General features: G+C 47.8%; 1 protein-coding gene across 7 annotated transcripts in view; it reads left to right on the forward strand.

Annotated features, from left to right (window-relative positions):
• The first annotated feature begins 17,058 nt into the window (after positions 1 to 17,058).
• Positions 17,059 to 19,329, forward strand: part of LPP (LIM domain containing preferred translocation partner in lipoma) — a 353,374-nt gene continuing 351,103 nt past the window's right edge. For 3 of the 7 annotated variants that reach the window (XM_063337693.1, XM_063337700.1, XM_063337698.1), the window contains exon 1: positions 17,059 to 17,215. The gene's annotated coding sequence lies outside the window, so the exon portion shown is untranslated. Of the gene's footprint in view, positions 17,216 to 17,521; positions 17,582 to 18,115; positions 18,140 to 19,329 lie in introns of those variants that run through there. The other 4 variants (XM_063337694.1, XM_063337699.1, XM_063337695.1 and 1 more) reach the window with 3 other exon arrangements.

Here is a 19,329-nt window from a genome sequence, read left to right on the forward strand (position 1 = left end):
GAACGCTCTCGATGTTTCTTCGGAGAAAGGTGGGGCTGCAGCTGTGTAACTGGGGTGTTCACGTGGAGGTTTGGCACGACCCAAAATTGTCATCAGAACAAAACCTTCCCCAAACAAACCAGAAAACTTGATGAAGTAAAATCCCTACTGAAATCATACATAGTAAGCTACTCTCAGTAGCACCTGGGAATGCTTCTACCACAATCATAAGATTTCTGGTCTTAAGAGTAAAAAATAGTTTTAAAAAAAAAAATAAAATCTGACTTTTTTCTCTTTTTCTATCATTCCAATAAATATGGTGTTGGGAATGGACATTTTGGTGTGAGGCAGAGGCACTGCGTTGCTTGTAACTGGCAAAAGTACAGGTTATTTTATTTCTTGGATGCTGTAAGCAGGAGCTCTTGGCTTTTGAGCATTGCTGATACAAAACAAAGCACTGGAGTTTTCGCCCATCACTACAATTGCACATTTAGTTTCATGATGTGACATCTTGGCTGAGCCTGTGTATGCTATAATGTCTGAAATAATGACATTGCCAGCCAAAGGCATAGCAATGACCGAACTGCTGAGGATGTACCCATTTGGACCAGCTGTGAGCTGGAGAACAGTTCGTGGGAGTGGATGGGTGATTTCCTTGCGCGTACAAGCATCTCTGACCCAATCAGCGCTATTCCCACTGGTCATTTTTCTGTCTTCAGTTTCCGAGTTTGTTAGGCTTGCTGGGTGCTGGATACTGGATACTGCAACAACAGAGACAGATCTAGATTGTGTCGAGTTGGCAAGTGGAGCGTGCCATTTTTAGCAAGAAGTATATCTTTTTACACTGCAGCAAGATAATTGATGTATTACAGCAGATCAGCACCGTCTTGAGGGATGTGGGGCCATGGGGCCGTACCCCAGTGTCATTCACAACCTCGTGGTCATATTACATACTGTAATAGTACATGCCTGTGTCTGTATTTTATAAAAACAGCTCCAGGTCAGGATGCCAAATTGTGATTGAAGTAAGTGAAACTGGCATTTAGAGGAAAGACACAAGGAAAGAGTTCAGGCCATCTTCTTGGACATAGAGTGGTGATGGAAGGGTGAACAGGATAGATGGCGGTTGCTGTATCAGATACCTGGCACTGCTCAGCCTTGACTCTGCCGTGGCATTTTATCCAGAGACCTTAAGAGTAGTTCTGAACCCTGGATGATCACCCCCACTTTCCCAAGCGTGTATGTGGATTTAATCCAATGGGATGTAGAAAAGCCCATCAGACACATGTCTGTAGTGAACAACCCTTCAGAAGGTGTCATGGCTACTCTTGCAGCCCCTTTGTCTTTAACTCCTCGTACTGAATGGCCATGTACTTCTTTACAACGAGGGGCATCCACCAGCATGACCAGAGAGAGACTTGAATTCATACTCTTACCTATGCAGTGAGACATCTCTACTTCTCCACTGCTGCTGCCTGCCAGGGAGTGCAATAGATAAAGCAAGATGTTACCTTCTGTCACCAAGGACAATGTGCTCTTGGTAGTCAATTGCTTTTGGCAAGCCCTGGAGGCTGGACATGCTTCTCATTTCAGCAACCTGGAGTGAACATGGAAAGCACCTGGCTACTGTGGCAACAAGGGTTGTAAACAAATAGAGACTTGACTGGGAGTTGCCACTGCGATCCTGCACATCGCACGGGAGTTTAAATGAGATACAAAGCAAGGCACCTCCTATTACTAAGGAAAACTCAAACCACCATTTGTCCCTGCATGGTTCTGGTTCTAGTGACAACACACGCAGTCGAGAGACCGTTTGGAATGGAGGATTCTCTGGGCCTGATGCAATATTCTCACCCTGGGATCAGATTAGTCCTAACCCAGGATCTTATGCAAATCCAAGGCTGAAGGAAGCTAGAGAATGAAATAAGAGAAAATCCCCGTGATCAAGGTTGCTGATAAAAGCAACCGCCTCCAGCCGGTGAGCAGCACCGCCCACAGCCTGGCTTCTGGCATGCCAGGCTGGGCAGAGGCTCAGGTGGCTAATGACAGTCCAGCACGGTGAGTGCGCCCATCGGGTAAGAGCATAACAGGATGTTGTCCCATCCCACGCACCGAACAGCTCCATCTGAGCAAGCAGGAGGCCATGCCAGAAACGTGGACAGACGCAAACATCTATTACACACCATACGCGGGGAGTCCTGGGGCAGCCATACTAATCCCAGCCGTAACGGCTGCGTGTAGTGGCTGAGTGTAGGCACCATGCAACCCTCCATTTTCCCGGGTAGAAATTTTCCTGGTTCCTTGCTAGGTATCGTCTGTTCAGTGCATTACACGTCTCCTTTCTAGCGTGGACAAGATTTGGGAGTTAAGAAGGTCTCCAGGGTGACTGTGTCTCCTACCTGCTTAGAGGCGTGCATACAGAGAGTTTGCTGTGGCATCCCTTTAGTGAGAAGGGATCTACTCTAGTTATTATTAGGAATGGAACCAAGTCCCGCAATTGTTTCACGTGAGCTGATAAAAGCCACCCACATGGCAGTGTTTTTCTCCTGCACTCGATGCACAGGGTACGTGCTGCAGAGGGTGCACGTAGAAGCAGAAGGCACTGCAACTGCACAAGCAACGAAACATTGTGATCCCTGTTAATTGTCCTTCCCAACCTTCCCCGGTGCCTTACAGACGCTTGATAGCTGCTCAGCAAAGCCAACTGCACGTCCTACCCGCACAAGACTCTTCGTATCTGGTAATCAGCGTGACTAAGACCAACTTGCAGGTTCTGTCACCATTCCCAAGAAACTTTCCTCCCCAAAGGGAGTCAAGACACAGGGCCGCAATGGCAGGTATTTCTTCCAATTAAGCAAGTCAACAGCGCTATGTTGCTGGTTGACATTTAGAGCACAGCAGAGCAAGACAGATTGGAGGAAGATGTTGCAAGCTTGTTTATGTTGGCAGTTGGATGGGGTTGCGAAAAAGCCCTAAGAGAAAGTAACAAAACAAAGGGTGTGCCTTGAGAGGAGGCTGAGTTCAGAAACCTTTGCACAATGCGTAGGCAACACGTGCAAGAGCCAGGTGATTCAGAGCTGCCTTTCCTACGCTCTTGTGACCTAAATCCTCCAACAAAAGGGACTAGTACGTGCAAATATGAGAAGAGCCTCCTGGCCTTTGGACCTGGTGTTTCCAGGAAGCGTTCTTCCTCCTGGCCCTGCTGCACAGAATTGCATGCTTAGGTGCAGCATGGTACGTTTTTTAGGGATTTTAGGCATTCAAGTCTCAGGATTGTCTAAAACCAGACTTGGGGGTAGTGTCCCAGTATTTTAATCTTCGTGTGGCTGGGTTCCTTATAACATAAAGCTGCTCTTTACATTGCGTCTTGTAAGTTGGCCCTTGGATAAAGATTTTAGATTCTTTCCATTTTTTGTTTTTTCCAAAATAGGAAACAGCTCCTGTTTGCCTGGGAGAGCAGGGGGTTAGTAGTCCATGCTCAATGTGATGCTTTAAGAAGTCTCTCTCTCAGTTTCTTTGCAACTTCTTTTGGAGCTCCAGGAGCTAAGGGCAGGTGTTTCCTCAGTCCTTTGTTTTAACCCACAATATTAGTTACCCTTCCATCTGCTGTGGGAGCTCCTCCATAGCATAGTGCTGTGTCACTTCACAGAAAAAATTTCTCAGCCCAGGTTATTTCCTGGAGGAGTGTTCGTGAAACAACTATGAGTTTTTTAATGCCTTTGGGGACCTCTTGAGAGGTCGGTCACAGCTTTCTACCATTATGGAAGAGACTTTCTCTCATCTTGTATGGCCAAGAGGAGATCGCACACGGATGCTGACTCGGCGCTACAGAGAGGCGTTGTGTCATGAGGCACCGACGAGGCGAGATGATGCAGTGATGTCATGAGGGTGGAATCTGCATATCCTGCTGGAATAAACAGTTGAACGCCAAGCTGAGCTCCTCCATCACCTACTGCGTTCTTAGATTCTTTTTGCCATCTTGTTTGTGATTCAGCCTTTTGAGACACCTGGTATTTGTCTGTGTTTTTCCCACTACTGAATCACGTTCTCATTTGCACTTATTCCTTGCCTGAATTTCCACAATCAGTGTCTAGACGGATACCGCTGCTCTTGCAAGGAAGGCAGGTGAAAAAGCACATTTTTACTCCTGAGGATCTCAGAAGCTTTTCTGAAAGGCAGGAAGTACACTCTCTTCTTTGAACAACATACAGACTATCTAAATCAGACCACAGCATGGGCACAGATAGGAACACAGTGTGTAGAAAATACAATATTCAGGTAGGGCAGCCAACGCAGCGGCTCGACTGTGTCTTAGTCTCTGTAAATCAGCCGGTGTCTCGCAGGCAAGAACAGCATAAATAAGGTCTCCAGAAAGCACTCAAATACAGCGAAAGAAGAAACTTTATGAATCAGCTCGGTGTGTATTGAGGTCAGCGAGGAGGAAGGCAGGAGGACTATTAACATGAGAAGAGTCATTTATTAAAACACCGCAGCCCTGAGAAAGAAGGGTAGGAATTGTTGATTTCAGAGATCATGTGCAACAACTGCCAGACAGGGGACTTCCCCTCCTCTCTCCTGGAGTATGACCTCCGCTCATACTCTAGCTGTTCTGTTTTATATCTGTATGTTGTAGCTCCCAAACCCTCAGAGCTGAGTTCCTCCGCAATATTTTTATGTAATGCATTTATTTTAACAGCTTCCCTACATAGACTGTGTGCAGTTCTTTGGGGACAAGGCCATTTTTCAAAGTTAGTGCCGCAGAGACAATAAAAAAGAGTTAAAACAGATTAGAGTTTTGACTCTTACTATATATCAGGGAAATCTTACTGCAAGCCTCAGACAGATGCACAGTAAAAAGGCTAAGCATGCTGCTTTTGTGATATATTTGCCTGAAATTGCTAGAAGACTCATCTAACTTTTCCTTGTTTGCACTTCAGAAACAGATTGCTTCACTTCTTGATCCAAAGTTTGAGCAGGTCACGGTTGAAAAACGGCAAACCAAGGGGCATTGGCCGATAATCATGTAATTGAAAAAAAAAAAAATTCTTTTTTTCCTTTTTTTTTTTTTTTAGTGTATTTTGACAGCACATAAATCATTGTAGCTTTACAGATAGTTATAATGCTGTAGCTCTGCTCCCAAGATTTTAAGGCAAAGCTTTGCAATACGAGGCGTGAACATCAGCTGAGCCATGGTAACTATCACGGTCAGCTTAGCTGACAATAAAAGCAGGTTAAGCTAAATTGCATAGACTGCAAGCCCATGCACCGCTAAGTGACACTGGGTTTGTTTGTTACGGGCTAAGAGGGAGCACATGGAGAGTCACCACAGCTCAGCTGATATATGGTAACTTGTTAAGCTTGTAAATCTTGAGCCCCTATTTTCTAATTTAGACCTGACACAGGAAATGGAAGACAATAATTAATGAGTGGAAGAGGAGATATGGCTTTACAATAGAGAGAGATGGTGAGATAACCTTATTACATATTTCATTGGATCTTTTACCAAACAGATGATAGACTCATTATAAAGGGTGCACAGAACAAAGGGAACATTGACATTTAAAGAGATTCTGCTCCGGAAAGCAGCCACAGAATTGGCATGATGGGTTTCCGTGACTTTTGTGTTTGGTTTTTGGGTGAAGGAACAGCTTTGTGTCTATTAGACCTGCAAACTGTTGCAATGTGGGAGTTACACTGATTTTGAGTCCGATGAGATTTTGGTCTTGAAGGATGTTATGTTTCTCTCTTCTCTTTTTTTCCCTTTTGTTTTTTCTCTCTCTCTTTTTTTTTTTGCCATGAAGGCCAGGTAGCAGCAGCTTTTCCTCCATTGTTTTCTTTGTTTTGTTTTTCTCATTTGTTCACAGGGTAGGGCTGTTTTTCCTGCTATATTGTTGCTGCTTCAGAGCTGCCTACACACAAGCTTATCTCAGCTTAGTTCAACCAGTGTGAACTTTTGCATTTGATGCTCTTTATCAGCTGTAGAATGTCTTATCCTTGTTCATTTAAAAAACTTTTCTGACCAACCAGAGCTGAAAAAACAGCTCTATTGATACTTAAATAAGAGGGTCTGCACAGCCTTGCGCCCTGATTTAGTTAAAATGTCTTAAAGCTGCATTCTTTTAAATTAGTGTCATTTGAGATGCACACGACAGGTTGGAAATACCAGGCAGGGCTTATACAACCTATTGTCTTGGAGTTGTATCCTCAGTGAGGTATAGTAAAATCCTTTGCTTTGAGTGAGGTTGGAAAATAAGAATTGAAATGCTTGTAAGCTCAAAGTGTGTAAGTGCACGGGTGGAATCAGAGGAGCGACAATACTGGAATAAGTACACGGGGTGAGAGAAAACCACGTCTGGCTCAGTGTCACATCTCCAGATGTGTTTCCTCACCCCATCTCTCCAGCAGAGCACCCTTGGCAGACCCCGTGGTTCCCTGAGTGTCTTCAGGAACAGCGGGTGCTGCCCAGGTGCATTTGGGATCGCTTGGAACGTGATACCTTTTAAGCTAGCTTAAGTCAGGCATAAAATCCTGTAGGTAACACCCAAACAAAAGGCTCCAGTGAGGCCATTTTGCTCTTTCTAAAATGACGTTTCTCAGAATTTGGGTTCAAAGGAAATTGCAACTTTCCGGTTTGATTCAGGAAAACATGAAATGTCTTATTTTTCTGTGGAACAGAGATTTCGGCGTTCATTCAGCTCAGCCAGCAGGTGAGGAGAAGCTTAACAGTAGCACACGGAGTCAGTGGCCACCGCAGTAATCCCTTGAGCAAAGAGCACACGAGGCTGGAAAGCTCTGAAAGGGAAGTCAGAATGACCCTAGCAGAAAACCTTTCCTAAAGGAAACCACATCTGTTCGAGCTGGCATGCAGGACTGTTCTCAGGAGGAGCGAGATGCAAAGTTCAAGGGAACTGCCTGCGAAGACACACCGTGACCGCGCTGGGGTTGTATAATGAGCCTCGGCGCGAGGAAGCTCTTTGTTCTATTTACAAATCCTTGTATTACTGACAAGGAAACTTCGGTGGCTGCCTTCCAAAGGCAACAATGAAGAAAGAAAGAAAGGTGGGTTTTTCTTTGTCTTGCAGCTCCCATAAATCCCTTCCTATTCTGAAATGTGATTTTTTAAAAAAAAAAACTATTTTTCCCCCCCCATGCATAACCCCACTGCACACTTTACAAGTATAATTACAAAGCAATCAAACGTGGGAGCAGTAACGAAGAGTGCATCAAGGAACGCTGAGCCTATTTGTTTGAAAACTCCACAGGTGCTGGCTACAGCTTTGAAACACCAAGCTTATTGTGGCTGAAGAATATTGTTTCAGCCATGAAAAGGTCAAATACCAGCGAACATTCTTGGATATTATGTGAGATTTAAGTTAGACTTGTTCCTCAACGGCAACCTTATAAACCAGCTTCTCTGATACAGAAGTCCCCAAACCCTAAGAAAACTCGGGGTGAGATTGGAACACCAAGGAAGAGGATAGAGCAGAGGTCGGAAAATCACGAATAATGCAGAGAAAAGGAATAGGGAATGATTTATCTCTGTTTACTATAGCGCGAGAATACTGATTTTCATTTAGGAAAAAAAAAAATCACAATCATTTTTCTGTGCAGCAACAGGCTCTCATTAAAGAGATTTCACTAAGCCAATCTCTGGGACTCTGCCTCTGCCACTCAGACACTTTTCTCTGCTCCTCAGTAAATATTTAGACTGAATGGTGTGGAGCTGTAATGTCCTCTGGGAATTAACCCTTGGTACCCGTTACTAAATCCATACTGTAATATTTACTGGTGAACAGTTTGGCTGTAGACTAAAACCAAGCTGCAGTCCTTACGTTGTTGGTATTCAATGACAAACTTATTCTGTGAGATCTGCATCTTCATTTTTAGCTATTAACAAGTTCCCATTTAATTTCCTAGGTATTTTGGGGGAAAAGCCATTCATTTGGTAAAAGCATAATACAAAGAACTACAAGATAGGGATAGTCCTTCTGAGTCTTGTTCAAACTCCATTTCAGACATCAGGAGTCCTTTATCTCAGCTCTCTATCTAGGAAAATATTTACCCATTTTAATGACCTAATCACAGGAAGGGGCCAGGGCCCTATTTTTCTAGTTTGCCTGCCTGTCTCATCGTGGGGTGAGGCTTGATGCAGGGTGTGTACCAGTCCCAGATCCTTATGCAGAGCTTGCAGTTGGTGTCCAACACCAACAGTGTCAACTGGTGCAATGCTCTGGGTGGCCATGACAGAGTCCCAGTGCTTTCAAACACTTACTTGTGACATTCAGCTTCTCTGTCAGCGCCTTGTTACCACGTGTGCAGAGTGGCCACCTCATCTAGGCATCTCTGGAGCAACACCACCGTAGCTACAGCAAGGCCAAGTAGCTTATTGTTCCTCCCTGAAGGTAAAGAATGAGTGAAAGGTCTTAAAGGGAAGGCACTGGAACCAGTCTGTTTAGGACAAGTGGTGACGAGTGGTGTTCCTCAGGAGTTGGTACTGGGACCGGTACTATTTAACGTCTTTGTTGATGATTGAGTACACCCTCAGCAAGTTTGCCGACGACACCAAGCTGTGTGGTGAGGTCATTGTGCTGGAGGGAAGGAATGCCATCCAGAGGGATCTTAACAGGCTTGAGTGGTGGGCCCGTGCAAACCTCCTGAAGTTCAATGATGCCAACCAAATGCAAGGTCCTGCACGTGGGTTGAGGCAATCCCAAGCACAAATACAGGCTGGACTGCAAATGGATTTAGAGCAGCCCTGAGGAGAAGGACTTTGGGGTCTTGGTTGATGAGAAGCTCAATATGAGCCGGCAATGTGTGCTTGCAACCCAGAAAGCCAACTGCATCAAAAACAGCATGGCCAGCAGGTCAAGGGAGGTGATTCTGTCCCTCTGCTCTGCTGTGGTGAGACTATGTCCAGGAGTCCTGTGTCCAGCTCTGGAGCCCCCAACATAAGAAGGGGACGGACCTGTTGGAGTGAGTCCAGAGGAGTGCCATGAAGATGATCAGAGGGCCTGGAGCACCTCTCCTATGAGGACAGGCTGTGAGAGTTGTGGTTCAGCCTGGAGAAGGCTCCGGCGAGACCTTATAGAGGCCTTCCAGTACTTTAAGGGGGCCTACAGGAAGGATGGGGAGGGACTCTTTATCATGGAGTGGAGCGGTAGGATGAAGGGTAATGGCTTTAAGATGAAAGAGAGGAGATTTAGATTAGATATTTGGAAGAAATTCTTTACTGTGAGGGTGGTGAGACACTGACACAGGTGGCCCAGAGAAGTTGTGGCTGCCCCATCCCTGGAGGTGTTCAAGGCCAGGCTGGATGGGGCTTTGAGTAACCTGGTCTAGTGGGAGGTGTCCCTGCCCATGGCAGGGGTTGGAACTAGATGATCTTTAAGGTCCCTTCTAGCTCTAACCATTCTATGATTCTGTGACAAAGACAGAGCAGGAGAGAGCTCAGATGAAGTCTTGGACGTTCAAAGAATTGAGCTGGCTGGTTCTGGAGTGTTCCCACAAGAGAAGATGCAAGCTGATCTCTCTGATTGTAATAAGATAGGGTGGGAACGGTTATATTCTTAGGTTGCTGGTTTCCTTAAACCCTCCTTCTCTGTAATGCTAAATAAAACAAATACTTCAAGGATATAGGTCATTATCCTTGGTCAGCTGCCCAAAGGGAGGGAACAGAGGGTGGTTAACAGCTGACGCATGGGTGTAGCCACCTTTTGATTTAATAGTGGAGAAAAGTGGCATTTTTCAGCCTACGCTTGGGAAGGATGAGATCTTGAACACGTGAGATGGGCCTCCAGAAGTTCTGCAAATGCTGGAACCGTGTGGCTGAAACATAGGCAGGATAATGCAAATACCCACTGAAAACTTTTTTCCCCTGTGGTAGCTGTGGGCCTGAAAAATACAGGTGATGCCGAACTGTCAGCCTTCCTGAAGCTTCCTGAAATTTTGAAGCCATTTGAGCCTTTCTAAAAGCTCTGTGCAGAACGGGTATTTGTAAGTGCATCGCTTCATGCTCAAAAGCTCAGTCTGGAGTGCCAGCCTTTGCTTGGAACGTTACCATGCTCCTGCAGCTGTGGTGGGTCTATAGCATCAAACAAGTAATTGAAGTAGATGTGTCCTGCAAGAGGGGGAAGGATACATGTAAGTGGCTCTGACATCTTAGGCGCTTCCCAAGGCACCAGCGAGGTCCCGAGGTTTCTCCATTGCAGCCATCTCGTAATAGCTGTGCTCAAACTCAATGTTCTCGGGTAATTATGCTGAAGGGAGGGGAAGATGGCGCTCCCAGTGCACGTTTACCCTCAAATTGTCCGCTAGATTAGAGGCAAGCAATTTGGAAGAGATCTATGAGCAATCTGGTTTAGCTCTCTGTAGACATTCCTCTCCAGCCGCAAGCAGCTCCAGCCCAGCTCCAGTGCCAGGGATCTGTCACCTCACTGGCAGCGGGGCTGGGCTGGCTCCTCGGCGATCCAAATTGTCGATGGTGTGAGAAAATGTGCGCACAGGGATGGCTGAGCCCAGGGCTGCTGGGGTGCCCTGCGTTGCCTCTGCATCCCACAGAGGGATGGAGCAGATGGAACAGCCTGTGGGTGGAGATGCTGTTGGACAAGGTCAACCACACAGGTTATAACTGGCCTATAAAAATTCTTGATTCAGTCTATACTTATGTGCTATAAGGTATACAGAGCTCTTAGGGTAACTAATGGAGGTAGCGAGTCCATCACTTTATTATCCGAGAGCGTTCTCCCAGAGGCGGGGAAGGGCTGTTGTCTCTTTTTATAGATGGTACACTGAGGCACAAAGCTCCAGAGTCACTGGGGAGGAACACGTTGGATAAATGTTTCTCATTAGAAAATGTTTATTTGTCAGACACGATTCCTTCCATGTTGTGTCTGTGGGAGTGTATCCATTTCAGCAAGACACTCTAGGAAACGTTTTCTTGGAATCAGCATGGATTTTCTAGCCAAAATGGTCTTCTGTTGTGGCATGGTCATTCCTGGGGTGGCTGGGAGGCTGCAGGTCAGGTCTTGGAGCTGAGGCTGGCAAGATGGAGAATTAAAGCAGGCAGAATTGTGCCCTTATCCTCAGTCGTTTCTGGCACTGTGATTTGTTTTTCATTGCGTGCTTTTTGTCCGTTATTACAAGGCAGAAAAGTCCTCCAAAAATGTTGAGAAGTCCTGTTTTTGTCACAGTAGAGATGGGAAAGCTTCCAGACTCTCCAAGATATTGGCAAATGGCGGAAGCTGTTTCCAGCTCAGCTCAATCTGCAACGTTCCCAAGGTCCCACATCTGTTCTGTTGCAGAGCAGAAAACTTAACCCATTTCCTACAAAGAAAATGGTGGTACACAGACTGCCTAATCACGTAGCTGAGAATGGGCAAAGCTGGCAATCAAGAACTAGAGACCCAGCAGCCATGTCCTCTCCTTTTGACTTTATTGTCCTCTGTTTACAAGATGGTATGTCAGATTGGTCACACCCCTCAATTCTCATCCCTTATACCAGCTTAAACTCTTGATTTTTTGAGGCTTTAAACTATTTAGGACCTCTGTAGGAGATGGCTACGGAATTTGAAGCACTCCATGGGAGACACCTCCTGAGCCAGCAAATCCAGACCTTTGCTATTGCACAGGGCTCTATTTTATGGCATGGGATTTGGACCTACCTGGAGCGTCCACCTCAAGTTACTTGTCTTTGGCATTAGCCAAACTACGCAGCTCTTGATTTCTTAAACTCTTCCCAGTAATCCCGTAGTTCTTCCCTCAAGTCTGTCCAAAGCTCAGGGAAATGGAAATGTCCAGGGGCCAAGCAGAGAGTTCAAGTTTTGTTCAGATGAAAATCGTCAACAGAAAGAGCGTGCTACCTCTGAGCAGGGAGGCCAGGAGGTCACTGGCTTATTTTGCAGTCTTGTCAAACAACTCCTCTCTGATCTGATGTTCACCACAGCTCAGACTGGTTTTCATCCAGAACAGCTTTTCACATATTTTTTTTTTTTCTGGTGAATTATTTCTCTTATTTTTCACCGGGGGTAATCTAATTTTCTCTTCTCTTCCCTTCCTAATATTTCGTATCTCCCTCGGTGTCTCTGTACTACACCCATCTCCCCTGATTGAAGGAGTTACATGTGAAATTCACAGTTGGCATTTCTAGCTTGCAGAGATTATATTTATGTGGCTGTACACATTTTTATGTGCTGTAACTCTATTTACTTTAGAAGAAGAGCCCACAGGATTGATGAGTAAGGCAACATATTTAAAATATACATCTCGTAAATGTGTTAATGACTATATAGGCTATAGGTCCCTGTGGAAATAAGAAGAGGCATTCTTTTAATAAACAATGGAGCGCATCCAGTTTTTCTTCCTACTTAAGTTATTTCCAGCACATTCACTAAAATGCTACCAGATTCAGTAATATTTGTCTCTTTCTTGGCTTCTTACATACATAGCTTTCTTCCTTGACAACAAGTCCAAGATTTTCTGGAGCCAAAGCAGGAATGATGATGTGTTTTTGTTGTTGTTGTTCTTCTAACCAGCTGTCTCTGCTCATCTTGCTGTCACTAGGAGAAGACATCTGCTTAGTATAGTCAATATTTTTGCTTTGATTCTCAACAGGGAGGTCAGAGCCTATGCAAAAATGTCCCCCGAAATATTTGTGATCGCAAATATTTAAGACTGGGGTACTTCTTTGTTAAAGAATTTGACCAATTCTCTTCCTGTAAAACAAAGCACTCGCTATTTCAGTGCTAAAATCTAGACATGAGACATTCACCATTAGCGAGATACCGTGCAAGATACCAGATGGTGTAAAACACAAAGTCTAGTGACTTCTGCTTTAATTATATCACATCGTTTTGATGAGATACTACAAACCTTCTTTTGTTCCCCCCACTACGCTGAGACCCAGAGTGAGGACTCTTAATGAAATTGTCAACTTCTTTACCAATTCTATGTGTTAATTTCATCAAAATTTATTAGAAAAATGGAGTAGTGCTAGTTATGGCTTCCCTGTGGCCACAGAGCTCCAGGCAATTCTTTCTTCTAGGCATTAACAACCCTCCTTCCTCATTAACTAAAGATCCAGTCTAGCAAAACACTTCAATCCTTAAATCCACCCCTGTTCAACAGAATGCTTAAACCTAAGCCAAAATCTCTCTGGGCTCAAATTGGATTTAAGTATGTCCTTAAAATTAAGTATGCTACACTGGCACGTTGCTCAACTGCACTTCTCAGCATTGGGATTTAGCAGTTTTACAAAGCTTTACCATTCCTTCCAAGTGGACGGAGGCGGATGTGGATGGAGCAGAGCCTGAAATGGGTGCAGGGAGGTTTATACTTTCCTGAGCTACCCAAAACTCACGGCGGCGAACTGCGGAATGATATTAATTAGATAGGACTGATTGACAGGTAAAACTGAGCATCTAGTGAACCACGTGCATCTCAAAGATGGGTACAGAGATGCAGGGCCTGATGATGGTCACTATTTCTGATATACTCCCGGAAAAGTTGGGGAGGTTGTTGGAAATTATTTCTCTATTTCTCGTCAGCGAAGATTCCCTCGGGGTTCTGGCCCAGACTCGATCACTGTCAGTGATCTGTGATTTAGTAATGCTGGCCCAGTACGTGCCTTGCATTCCTGTCTGGATGCAAACATACCTGCAAAATGGGGAATGACAAACCTTGGCCCTCTGCTCTTCCTAGATTCCTTCCACCAGGCAGCAAGCACATGTGTATCTCTAAATCAGAAACATGCACCCTGGTTGGATATGAATTCAGACTTGCAGGTTGAGTCTTTTCTCTCCTGCCTGCCTCGTATCCATGCTGGCATTTCCTCATTCCTTCCCAGGTGCCACAGGAATTATATTGCTGTGAGCTCAGATTTTGCATGTGCTTCCAAGAATACCCTTTGGAGAACGCAGGGTCAAGTGCGCCGCTGCAGCACGTGTCTTGATGGAAATGGGCGTCCTCATGGCGAGATGGGTGAAAAGTGCTGCGGTTTGGGGCAGAGGAGTCTCCAGTTGATCTAAGACACTAATTGCATCTGATCTTTGTCTGAAAATTAGGTGGTAACTCTCCCAAGAACACGTGCTTAGTGTGTTTTCCAGCCTCTTTGGCTTTTACCCACGGAAGGATTAGTTCACCAGGTGGGCGACGTTCCTGTTGTTCTGGAATTGTTGCTAGTGAGGGAATACGTCAGATCCCCACAGCTTCATCTGATTAAGAGCTGAATTGCAGCAAAAATGACTTGGGTTAGAGATAAGGAAAGTTTTTCTAACTGTGAAGCTCTGGAATGGATCCTCCAGTTATCCTTATGAGCAGGATAGGTGAACCTTTGTCAGGTATGGTTTAGGCAATGCTGCTCCTGCTTTATGGCCCGAGGGATGAATTCCCGTGGCTTCCCAAGGGCTCTTCCCTTCCTTTTCATTTTTTTTTTTGGTGATTTTACATCTGAAATCTCACCAAAAAGCAGAGACCAAAAGCAGGCACGGGGGGGTGAACTAAAGTCATACAACACAGGGGAAAGTAGGAAGAGAGGCCAGGTTTCCAGGCTTCTAGTCATGCACCTTAACCACTAAAAAACTCAATTTCCTTGAATTAATACTGGCCCAGGCTGACTCTTGTATTACTGCCTCCTGAGTGGCCAATGCAATGTCAGGCATTCCAGCCTTTTGCTGTTTAATTCATTTTGCTGCTATGGTGCAGGGTGCGGTAGATATTACCGAAGGAATGATCGCACGTTGCCAGTATTTTTGATTCTTTCCAGGCAAAGAGCGGATTTTCACAGCCAGGCTCAACACCTTGAGTTTTCTACTTTCATTTCCAAAGTGTGCGATATTGGTCATGATAGGAAACTGAAAGAAAAAAAAAAAAATAGAAAATTCACGCTCTGCTTGACAAGGCAGTGACCATTCTGGGCAGCGCGTTACAAGGGTAATGGGCTGCGAATCAAACTTCTGCTGCTGAGCTGCAGAGGATTAGTCACAGTCCATCTACCTGCAAAATGGAGGTAGTAGTAGTTACTATCTCCCATTCCGGAGGCTCAAAGCTTAAAACTTTTGGGATCATTCAAAGGAGGCTGCTATGGATGAGCAAAGTATTCTCTCTTCTCTTAACACGACTGGAAAATTGCATAAGCTTCATGGATAAAGAAGTTGGATGCAGGACAAGGAAAATATTTGACCACTGGTTTTCTCTGAAATACTAAATGGAGAACACTCATCTCTCATCCTGGGCCAAACAGTTCCTTTTAGTGTTCAGATGCTTCCCCTAGATACCAGTTGACACCACACAAGGGTTGTTGCAGATTTGCAAGAAAGATCAAACAGAGATGAAAAAAAAAACGGACAACAATCCCTCTGTAATTCTGCTTCTCTGGAGCACTACAAAGCTGGGCTCTGTCGAGAGCCCCACCACGCTGAGGTGGACAGACACGGGTGCCAGGAAGTCCCTCATGATGACCACCTGACCCCTGCGGCAGAAAACACCATCATGAGTTGTCCTCGGAGTGCAAAGAAGAAGAAGCACGACCTTGCAGCCTGGAAGGAGACACTTGAACCGCAGGTTCTCCAGGGAGGGAACAGAACTCAGGTTTACAGGGCCTTGGGCAAAGGCTTTGGCTGCTCAGCTTGTGCTGGTGCTACGGTCTCATCCACCGGTGCTTTAGAAAGCAGCCATGCCCGTGTCTTTCACAACAGGCCACGTTCGCAGAGTGCTAATCGGCACTCTAGGTACACCTACGGCATGGGGCCCTGGTGACTCATGAGCTATTCTGCTTTGGTTTTGGATCTTGGCAGCGTTTGAACACAGGGTAGGCGGCTAGGACAAGGCTGGGGTATTTCTAGTCATCGTCATAATGCTTAGAAAACGTCCGTGGCCATGACTGACAGGCTCACGCAGGTTTAGCTGCAGTGCTTCTAAGATAGCATCTGGCCCCAGCAGCCCCCTCCATCCCGTGGGAGGAATTTAGCACCCCTGGTCCAGGGGGGGCTAGTGCAGGACACCAAATCAACCACATTTGATTGCACCGAGGACTGAATTTGGGATATGGCATGCTCCTCCCCCTGCTGCGGGACCTGCCGGGGAAGGGGTGGCCATCGGGGTGAGGTGGTATCTCCTGGGGTCTCTGACCCGCCAGAGCGCTCGGGTCAATGTGGGGGTGCACTTGCTTGTTTTAGACATGCTGGCAGCCAGGGAGGGAGGCTGGATCGCAGCTCTGCGCTTCGGCCTCTGAAGTCTTTTAGGCACTTAATGTCCTTTTTTGGGTCCTTACGTGCAAACTTTCCCTCCTGGGGCCGTCAAGCGGTGACTGTGGACATTAAAGTTGGTAATGGGATAAGATTGTAAACATCTTCTGAAAGCACGCAGCACAGCCCTTTATTGTCAAAATGAAATACATTTAAGTGCTTAAAAACTCATCCAGAAGTCTCCTTCCAAATGAGTAAAGCTTGGCAACTCTCTCCTGCACAGCCTGAACGCAACGTAACCCTTGTGTCTTCCCCTTCTCAGGGCAAATGCAGGTGCCCAACGGCTACTTAAAGGGTAACATTCCATTATAAAGCCAGTCACACTCAAAATCCGAATTATTTTACTTGCAGTCCTTATAAATAGCCACAAAACAAACAGAAAGCGACCAGAAAACACAATTTCCCTTCCCCCTCTCCTTAGTATGCTCGACAGGTTTTGTTTTGAATCTCTGAGCAGGCAGCTCCTTCGTAGCTCGGAGCATCTTTTACCTCCCCCCCCCCCCCCCTTTTTTTTTTTACATGCCCCGGCTAGGGAAGAACAGAGCATAAAGTTGGAAAACCATCCAAAGCCCAAATAAAAATCATAGGGAGCCCTGGACAAAACTTCTCCCTGCAAAGCTGCAAAATCTCAAGCCACGGTGCGCATTTCTGGCCCCGACACCCCCGCGGTACGGGGCCGGAGGCTGATGCTCGCAGGGTCGGGGACGCCTCCAGCCGCGTCGCCCCCCTCCTCTTCTTTCCCGAGGTACCGGTAGCTGCCGCCCCCCCGCCGTGCGGCCGCCCCGGCCCCGGCCCCAGCCCTTACATGGACAAATCTGCCTGCAGGGAAAGGCAGGAATTTGGGCCCTTGACGTCAGCCCCGGGCAGAGCCACAGCGGCCCGGCGGGGCGGGAGGCAGCGGCCGCCGCTTTCGCTTTTTGTTTCGTGCCGGGGGGGGGTGTCCCCGCCGAGCTCGGGGCTGCCGGTCCCCCCCCTCCCCTTCCTCCGCCCGAGGGGAGGTAAGGGCCGAGCTGAGGGGGGGACGGAGGGGCCGGAATGAGGGATTCAGGAGGCGGCCGGGGGGGTGCGGAGGGGCTGTAAGGGCCGGCGGGAGGGATGCCGGAGGGGATGGGCGGGGGGGGGGGGGGTGAGGGGATGCCGGGGTGGAGGGGGGCGGGGGGGGGGCGTCTGGCCGGGGGCAGGCAGCGGCGCAGCGGCGCGGAAGGGGCCGGCGGGCGGAAGGGGCCGGCGGCGGGGCCGAGGGGCGGGGGCGGCGGGGCGGTCCCGGGTCCCCGCCGCGCCCCCGGCCCCGCCTCCCCCCGCCGCCTCCTCCTCCCGCCGCCGCCGCCGCCGCGCTCGCCTCCGCTGCCTCCTCCCCCCCCGAGGTATTGTTGCAGATAATAACTTGCCCCCTTCCTCTTCCCCCCCCTCTCTTCCCCCCCCCAACACCTCCGCCCGCCGAGGCAGCTGTGCAACAGCTGGAGCCCCCGGCCGGGGCGGGGAGCGCTGCTGGCCGCCCGGGGGGGGGCCGCGCCTGGCTCCTCCCTCCGCCCGGGGCGCTGAGGCCGTCGGGGGAAGGGAAGGGGAGGGGGGGCCCTGCCTGGTGCGAGCTCGGCGGCGGGGCGGGGGCAGCTCCCGGGTGCGGGACGTGGTGGTGGGGGGGGGAAACTTCCCCGGTACTTCGGCTGCCCCGGCCACCGCGGCGGGCGGGGGCTCCCCGCCGACCGGGAGGTTTCCCCCACCCGACCCCATCCCATCCCATCCCGGGGGGCCGGGGCTCGGTGCTGCCGGTCGCAGGTGCACCTGGCCCGGGTGCGGGGGGGCAGCGCTGTCCCTCCGCGCACCTTGCGCCGGCCGTCCCCTCGGCTGGGCGGTAAATAACGAGTTGAGTAAAGCCCTGGCAGCTTTTTATACCCCAGGGGAGGCCCACCCTTCCCCAGCAGGTAAGGACGTAAAAGTTTCCCACACCCTTACGTCACCCTGGGCTTTTTTTTTTTTTATTATTATTTAATATATATACATTTTTTTTCCTCCTCCCCTTTTGAAGAGGCAGATCTTTATTCCATATCGTACCATTGTGGAGCGGCGCTCCCCGCACCCTGCGTCTGCGCTGGGGAGAAGGCAGCGCTCCCCAGTAGGAGGTGTTGATGGAGAAACTCGTGCCGTAATTGCTCCGGCTACTACTGTACCTCGAGGTGCAGTTTTGGCCCTGTTGGTGAACCAAATGAATGTTGGATTCTCCTGCTTTATTTTTATTATTTTTTTGCTTGCTTGTTTGCTTTTCTATGCCTGTAGGAGCTTGCCTTTTGGCCCCCTTGTTTGGTTTTTGGGTTGGGTTCCTGTTTGGTATCTTTTCCGCCTTGTTAGGTGATTGATACACAAAAGTTTTAAGAGCTTGTGGGAACCGTGGAGCTCGCTGATGTGTCTTCCTACACACCCACAACACATTGGCCCCTGTGCACAAAGGGGTTTTGGCCTATGTGAAATGCAGGGTCTCACATGGAAGCATTAAGTTTTTTGGAAACACTCTAGATTTGAGAATTTCTTTGATTCCTTGGACTCATTCACCTGTAGAGTCTGTGTTTATACTTTCCAGGAATGATTTTTGGGGCAAGATCTGCAAGAGAGCAGGGAGTCCCTGGATGTCTAGGAGCTGGGTGATACAGCAGGTGCTGGCTTATCAAGTAATTACAGATATGGGATATTAGGAAGGCAGGGGAATGTTTGGAGACAGAAAACAAGACACAACATTTCATTGGTAGGTTACCAGCCGCATTCACGCTGGAAAACGTTGGTCACTGTCCCGTGTGTAGCCCAGTTTGCTGTGCAGCAGCACGGTTTGGGGATGTGAGGGACTTTCTGGTTATCCTCACCCTTGCTGCACCAGGACTGTCCTATGCGAGGCTAAATAATACTCTGGGATACGGGATTTCCCTTGGGAAATATTTCCATCCGAGGATAAAGATTTACTGTTGAAAACTTCTCTCTGCCCCTTGGCCTACTTGGTCTCCCCCTGACCACCCCATGACCTATCACTCCTAAATTTATTAGCTCTGTTATTCCCCTCTTTCAGTTATTTAGCCTTTGTTGGAGGGTTTTTCCCTGCAGGATGGGCCATCAACAGGTGATGGTG

Source organism: Chroicocephalus ridibundus, chromosome 6, assembly GCF_963924245.1.
Source record: "Chroicocephalus ridibundus chromosome 6, bChrRid1.1, whole genome shotgun sequence".
Classification (NCBI taxonomy): domain Eukaryota; kingdom Metazoa; phylum Chordata; class Aves; order Charadriiformes; family Laridae; genus Chroicocephalus; species Chroicocephalus ridibundus.